Source organism: Phocoena sinus, chromosome 4, assembly GCF_008692025.1.
Source record: "Phocoena sinus isolate mPhoSin1 chromosome 4, mPhoSin1.pri, whole genome shotgun sequence".
In the NCBI taxonomy this organism is placed as follows: Eukaryota; Metazoa; Chordata; class Mammalia; order Artiodactyla; family Phocoenidae; genus Phocoena; species Phocoena sinus.
The window spans coordinates 38645935-38653831 of record NC_045766.1 but is presented as its reverse complement, the minus strand read 5'-3'; positions in this window follow the sequence as shown (position 1 = coordinate 38653831).

Here is a 7897-nt window from a genome sequence, read left to right as displayed (position 1 = left end):
AGGCGGACTCTCAATCGCTGCATCACCAGGGAAGCCCAGCAGGCAGATTCTTAACCACTGGGCCACCAGGGAAGCCCCAGTGAATATGTTTTTATTTGCCTTTTTACAGTTAGAGTTTTTTATTGGTTCTCAGGAGTGTATATATATATATATATATATGTATATATATGTGTGTGTGTGTGTGTGTGTGTGTGTGTGTGTAATCATTTGTTCTTACAAGGCCTCTCTCTTGTCTGTTTTTTTCTCTTTTACTCCCATTCCTTTCCCACAGGAAACTATGGTACTGTGTAACAAAATGCATATGACTGATCTGATAAGTACTTTTTAAATTACATAAATGGCATTGTGGTATTTCTTTCATTTCATTTTTACTTTTTTCATTCAGAACTATATTAAGATCTGTCTATGATGTGTGCAAACCTTGTCTGTTGTTTCTAACAGCTTCATAGTGTTCCAATTTATCACTTTTATAATTTAAAAAAACTTTAAAATAACTTTTAAAGGCTTTCTTTTTAAAGCAAATTTGGGAAAATCAGGGTAAAATAAGCAATAGACAACTGAAGCCCATTACATTAGACAGTTCTTTAAATTCTGCCCTATATAATGATAATGAATCAATTTTCCACATAAGGAATTAGAGACCCATTGATAAATGTGCATTATTTTAACAAACTCTCCAGGTTGTGCTCTGCTTTTATGTGGATCTTGCAGTAACCTGGTCATTAATGCCAAGATATCAAATGTTTCTCCTGGGGAAGTTCCACAAATTTTAAAAATAAAACCTTGGAGAAAAAGGATAAGAGCAAACATCTCATGGGCCAATTCATTCAAACATTCAGTCCAATTGAAGCTTTGACTAGACTAACCAACTGAAGGATGGTCCTATGATATGCAGTGCTATGCTGATATCAGATGAATTCTTAAACCACAATATTTTCACTGGTCTGTTGGTCATATAAGATTATGTCCTAATGGAAATACCAGGCCTACCATTCTCTTAGATTGAAAGCCCAATTTAGTTAAATAACTAGAGAAGGAATTTTTCCCTCCTCTCTAAATGAACCAGACGTGCTCCTTGCTTCAGCAGGGCTGGATCCTAGGTTGAAACACCCACTTTGGGGTGCATGCTCTAGGTGTTACGTCAGAATCAAGAAGACTCAGAAGCAGTTCAACATCACAAAGCTAGAAAAAGGAGTCATGAAGGAGTCAAGTCAGATCACAAAACTGGGATCAGAAACACCAGAGAGCAGAATCTGGAATGAAGAAAACACAGCAGTGTAGATTTAACCAGGCCTCAAACTAGTATCCTCGTTTCTCTCCTCCCTTTCTTCTTCCCCCATCTCACCCCCATAAGAGTGTATAATTACTTATATAATAAGTATATGTATACTTTCTAATATTTTATATCTTAAAAATAATTATTCATCAGTTTCTCCAATTACTTACGTGTTTAAATGCCTAGGCTTTTATAATCTGTCAATAATGGAGAATTAATTTTGTTTTCTTCACAATTTTTATAATTACTTTATTTTTCTTTTTTTCATGATAACTATAACCATTTAGAAGTTAGAGTTTCCTTTACTTAAAACTTCGTCCCATTTTGGAAGTTTTTATAAAGAATGCGGTAAGAAATATTTATTCTGCAAATCCCAAACCACTAGCTCCTACCTTAAACCTGCACATAAAATTGTCCAATAAAGAACTTCTATGAAAGGAACTAACAATTCAGGTCATCTCTATCTAAAAGGTTAGAATAGGTAACATCTATTGAATCCCAACAACGTGCCAGACACTGTTCTAAGGTCTTTACCTGCGTTCATTTAATCCTCACACCACATTAAGAGAGAGGTCCTCTGACTATCCCATTTTACAGATGAGGCTGAGTAACTTGCCCAAGGTCACCCTGCTCATTCAGTGGATGGCTGGGGTTTCACCAAAGCCCATCTTCTTAATACTGAACTTAAGAAAGTAAAGGATTCTAGCACAGAAAACCTCTCTGCAGTTATTATTTCCAGGGAAATTTCATCAATATCAAGGTGAACTCTTTTTTTCATCTTTATTGGAGAATAATTGCTTTACAATGGTGTGTTAGTTGCTGCTCTATAACAAAGTGAATCAGCTATATATATATCCCCGCCCTCTTGCATCTCCCTCCCACCCTCCCTATCCCACCCCTCTAGGTGGTCACAAAGCACCAAGCTGATCTCCCTGTGCTATGCAGCTGCTTCCTACTAGTTATCTATTTTACATTTGGTAGTGTATATATGTCCATGCCACTCTCTCACTTTGTCCCAGCTTACCCTTCCCCCCCCGTGTCCTCAAGTCCATTCTCTACATCTGCATCTTTATTCCTGCCCTGCAACTAGGTTCATCAGTACCATTTTTTTAGATTCCATATATATGTATTAGCATACGGTATTTGTTTTTCTTCTTCTGACTTACTTCACTCTGCATGACAGACTCTAGGTCCATCTACCTCATTGCAAATAACTCAATTTCGTTCCTTTTTATGGCTAATATTCCACTGTATATATGTGCCATATCTTTATCCATTCATCTGTCGATGGACATTTAGGTTGCTTCCGTGTCCTGGCTATTGTAAATAGTGCTACAATGAACATTGTGGTACATGTATTCAAGGTGAACTTTGCTTTACACCTCTAAGAACAACTAGTGACTTTCATTATAAAAAGCAGTAAAGAGTCTTGCACCAAATATAAAATGATATACATGCTGAACTGTGCATATGACAATATACCTCTCATTGACAAAAACGGCAAGTTTGGATATTAGAGTAAAATGGAAGTTTATAATAGGAAACCTGAAGAGCTTTAGAATATGTGGCACTAATAAGAAGCAACATTAATCCTATTATGCAAATTCCCTCTTGGTTCCTAAAACAGGTCAAACAAAGAATGTTACCTCTGAAAACTAGATTTTATCCTCTCATAAACTGACTAGTTGATAAAGTGAATGAGAAAGAAGTAAACCCAAGTCTCACTCTCTCACCTGCTTATTAGAATCTAAAAACTTCAAATTTCACTGTTAGCCAGGAGGTATCAATATACCTTCTGCTGTGGACAGTTTTCTGAGTTTTGGCTTCCAGCAGCTATTTCTGCCCTCTCTGGTAAGAATATTTGGGTTTTTTCTTTGGGGAACCACTCCTTCCCCTTGTCTCTTTCATACAGTTCAGGTTGGGAATGTAGTCAAGGCCTGGCCAATTAGCAGCATCCACCTGAACATGCACAGTAACTCGTTCAAGGATGGGATATGACTCAAGACAAGCCAGTCACCGCCAACAGATGTCAGCCCTAGAACTTACGCTGGGATTCCAGAGAAATCAGGACTCTTCTTCCATTGATTTCACTAATCTAGAAAAAAGCAAGTCATGAGAATATTTGCTAACTCTTAAGGAGAATCTGATTGAGAATAAAAACAACCCAAGAGAAAGCAGGACTGAGGAAAGCACAGTCAGATTCCTGGCAACGTCATTTGAGAACATAGATCCAGACATACTGAACACAAATACCCCTGGACTATTCAGGTGTATGACACAGACACGCAAGCACACACAACATATGTGTGAACTCATATTCACTTTTTTTTTCTGCATAAGCTAGTTCGATTTGGCTTTCTCTCCCTTTCAACAAAAATTTTCCTTCCAAATTATATGAGTTAAAAATCATTAAAATTATGGCATGAAAAAAGAGGATATGGCATTATAGGGGAGGAAAAATATATATTTCCTCTACCCATCTTAGATTCTCAGGCTGGGGCCCTGTGTGTTAGACTGACAAAAGACAGATTAACAAAAGAAAAAGGAACAGAAGCTTATTAACGGGTGCATCGTGCATATACACAGGAGTACTCAGTGATGAGTAATTCAAAGGGATGGTTAGAACTTGCTCATATAGAAGCTTAGCAAAGAACAATAATTTTTTAGAGAAGTGACAAGAAGAGGACTTTGAGCCTCTAGGGGCAGCAAATTATGGGAAGGCAAATATATGGGGAAACTGATAGAAGATAAGGGCTATTTAGTAAGGTTTGTTTGTATAGACTCTTTTTTTGGTGTCATCCATCTCCAGTGATAAGGTTGTTATTCCCTTCCTGGTATGAGGAATGGTGGTGGGGGGAGACACCTTCATAAGGGAAATTTATATTCTACTCTCAAGCAGATAGGGGGAAGGCAGAGAGCTTTTAATCAATTGCCTTCAGCTCAAAATAATCCTATGACAAAGTAGTATATTTTGGCATGTTATACTCTGAACCCCTTCATGGTAGAGGTGAGGGTGCAGAGTGAAGGACCCAGGCCAACACTCAGTATAGAACCCAAGCAAATTTTGCTGCCTACTACTTCTACTCCCTCTTCTCAAATATTTATACAAACAACATTTGTTTACAAGGAACAGCAAAGGCAACCTTACACGGGAAAAGGAATCACTCAAGGACAGACTGAGCAGCATATCGATATGGTGGGGACAAGTGGACCCCATGTGATTTTCCCTGAAGATAACAGGGGATGGGGAAGATGAGGGGCTCAATGTAAAAGACCGTGATTTCAGGACACCCCAAATATCAGCTGGCAGAACCACCTCCATTTTTGCTAGGCTGTCTCCTTGATTTAATGTCCTAGTTGGGTACTGTCCCCACTTCTTTCTACCCAAACCCTGATAAGCCCCTCTTCATTTCTAATGGATGATTCTGCTTTGGGAAGTCTTTTCTTCTCTAGACACAATTCTGGAGCAAGTAGGCCCCACGAGTTCAGAAAGACCACACTGCCTGGAGACACCATGCTGCCGCCTGCTCTGTCTCCACTGCTGCTTTTACTAGCTGTGAGCAGTCACCCCATCACCCAGGATAAACGACAAGAGGAAGGATCCCTAAATGATTCTGTGGAATTGGTGCGATGCTATAGCACACAGGTCTATGGTCTCTCCAGTACTACGAGAAATGATAGATAGCTGGGGGTGGATGAAAGGAATAAAATCATTATCTTAACAAAAAGTCTTTTATTTCAAAATTTACAGGAGCAAATTCCTTCTGTGAACTCAGTAAAACCCACCTCTAGAGGGTTAAAGAACACCTCCTTTGAATCCATAGAAAACCATAATCTTTGTAAATGGCGGTACTATATCAAGATGTTGAGACAAACTGAGAGATCTAGGTCTAGAACAAAGCCCACAAGTGGAGTTAAACCCAGCTTCCTCCTCCCCCTGCTCTAACGTCTCCGTGGCTCCCGCTCTCCACCTCCCTCCCAAATCAACTGTGAGGGAAATGTCTCAATGCTTTCTACTTTTACTTCTTCAAATCCATTTCTGACTTGATATTTCTTTTTTTTTTTTTTTTTGCAGTACGCAGGCCTCTCACTGTTGTGGCCTCTCCTGTTGAGGAGCACAGGCTCCGGACATGCAGGCTCAGCAGCCATGGCTCACGGGCCCAGCCGCTCCGTGGCATGTGGGATCTTCTCGGACCAGGGTACGAATCCGTGTCCCCTGCATCGGCAGGCGGACTCTCAACCACTGCGCCACCAGGGAAGCCCCTGACTTGATATTTCTTAATTCTGATTTGTTTTCCAGGTCAGCTCTTCAATTTCCAAATGACTTACAATCTTTAGAATTCTCATCTAGAAAGTAGTCAGGTTTATTAATCACCACTTCCGTGTCTTCACTTTATCTCTTCTTCATGCAGCCTTGAAACAGAGCTGGTGAATTTTATATTCATTACACTTATTGCTGTCCTAAATGCCTTTAGCCTTTTACTAATATCTGAACATGTCTGTCTATGAGAACTTGAGAAATAGTAGCCAGAATCTTTATAGCATGATACAGATTTACAACATTTCTTGAAGCGTGGTCTTCCCTCCTGAATCAGAATCATGTAAAAACCCTGGTTTTGTTTTTGTTGTTGTTGTTTTTAAAAAGGAGATTCCTGGAACTCTCACCAGATATACTGAGGAAATAAGGCCCAGAAATCTGCAAATTGAACCAGCAGGATATGATTCTGATGTACTCTAAAGCCTGAGAACCAGATGCCTGTGTATTGAAAAAGGAATAAAAACTAATGAAATAACCCTCAAGTTAAAGAATCAAGCAATAGGCATGTATCAGTCAGAATAAACTAAGTTATGCTGTGGTGACAACTGGCCTTCATATCTAAGAGACTTGAAACAAAACTTTCTTCTTTGTTCACATTATAGGTCCAGCATGCATTGATGCTGATACAGGTGAAGGTGGGAAGGGAGCTCTGCTCCATGTCTTCTCACTGGTACCCAGGCTGATGGAAACTCCACCATCTGGAATATTCCTGGTTGCAGCAGCATGGACAAGATAAAGCTGGAGGTCTCCCACCAGCAATGAAATGCTCTCCTAGGGAAATGACACACATTACTTCTGCCTATAAATCATTGGCCAATACTGGTCTCATGGTCCCACCAAACTGTAAAATGGTTTGGAAAGTGCAAACCTCTTACACACCCAAAAGGTGAAAAGAACTAGATATGGGTGAGCATTAGCAATATCTCCCACAAGGAAGCATCTCATTTCTGAAAGATGAAAAGTGAGGACAGAGAAGTTAAGCTACTTTCACAAATCCATGCTGAAGTTGATACCGGAAACCCTCCTCTCTCAATTCTCTCCACCAGTTTCAAGGAGGTAAACATTCTTACAATCCTTCCTATCTCAGCAGAGTTTTGCTAAAATGCCAGTTATTGCAAAGGACAGACAGTATCGGAATTTAAATGTCATCATTTTCTTCCCGAAGCAGATTATCTAGTGTGTAAACAGAGAAAAGAAACCAGTTTGCAGCCTTTTCTCTGAATTAATCATCAGAAGAACATATTACATGGGTGTGTCCTGCTCTGTTGTACCATCTGAGGACTTCAATCAAACTATTACTTGAGCACCTACTATCTACCCAGAAAATGCTAGGCATCTTCCAATAGCATCAACAGAAGTCTGTCTGCCGCACAGATCAACTCACTCAGTCCTTCAGAGGGAAAAGTCGTTCCTGCTTCTTTCACCGTTCACCCCTCCTTTCTATTTTAATGGACACCAGCCTGGATGCCTGATCCCAGACACAGTCATCAGGGCACACACCTGCCATAGCACCAGGTAACCACCGAACCATGTCCCAGATCTCTGGAAGCATAAGCCAGAGGTTTAGTGTCTCCAGTTCAGGAGAACTGTCTGGGGCCAGAATCGGGAACATATTTGCTCAGCACAAAAAGAAGGACCCATGGGGTGCATGTGTGTCCCTCTGCCATGATAGGGCTTTCTCCAAATACTTTCTTAGATGAGAGACTCAGGCAGATAACAGCTTTGATGATGAAACAAATTGCAAGTGATGTCTTCTAGTTCCATATGGGATAAGGTCAAGAGATAATGGTTTTAGGTCGCAAATGGCAACAAACCAGATTCAGCTCCTTCTGATCTACATATTTTTGAAAAATGTCATTCATTTTTCCAGTGATCACCACAAGTAAAAGAGTACCACAAGTAACCTATCTGATTATAGCTGTTATTCTCTTCCCTTGAGCACAAACACATCTGTCTTTGTCAGAAGCAGTTTGCTGGTTCAATGTGAGCTCGTTTCTCACCCTACAAGACCCCTGCTTTCCATTATCGTATCAAATGGCTTTCGATAGAAAAGTCGACATTAAGTATCACTCTAGTAATGTCAGTAGTATCAAAATTACCAATATCATATCATATCAGGTAAACAATTCTATCTATAAACTCTGAAGCTGCTATCCTGACAGTTACCTCTAAGTATAAAATTTTAGCATTATTCCATGGTGTCTGCTAATCGTGATATGATTTCTTGCTATCAACACAAGTTTCTGTGATTTGAATTCTAGCACATTTTCACACCAAAGTCAAGCCTTGCTATTGTAAGGTCC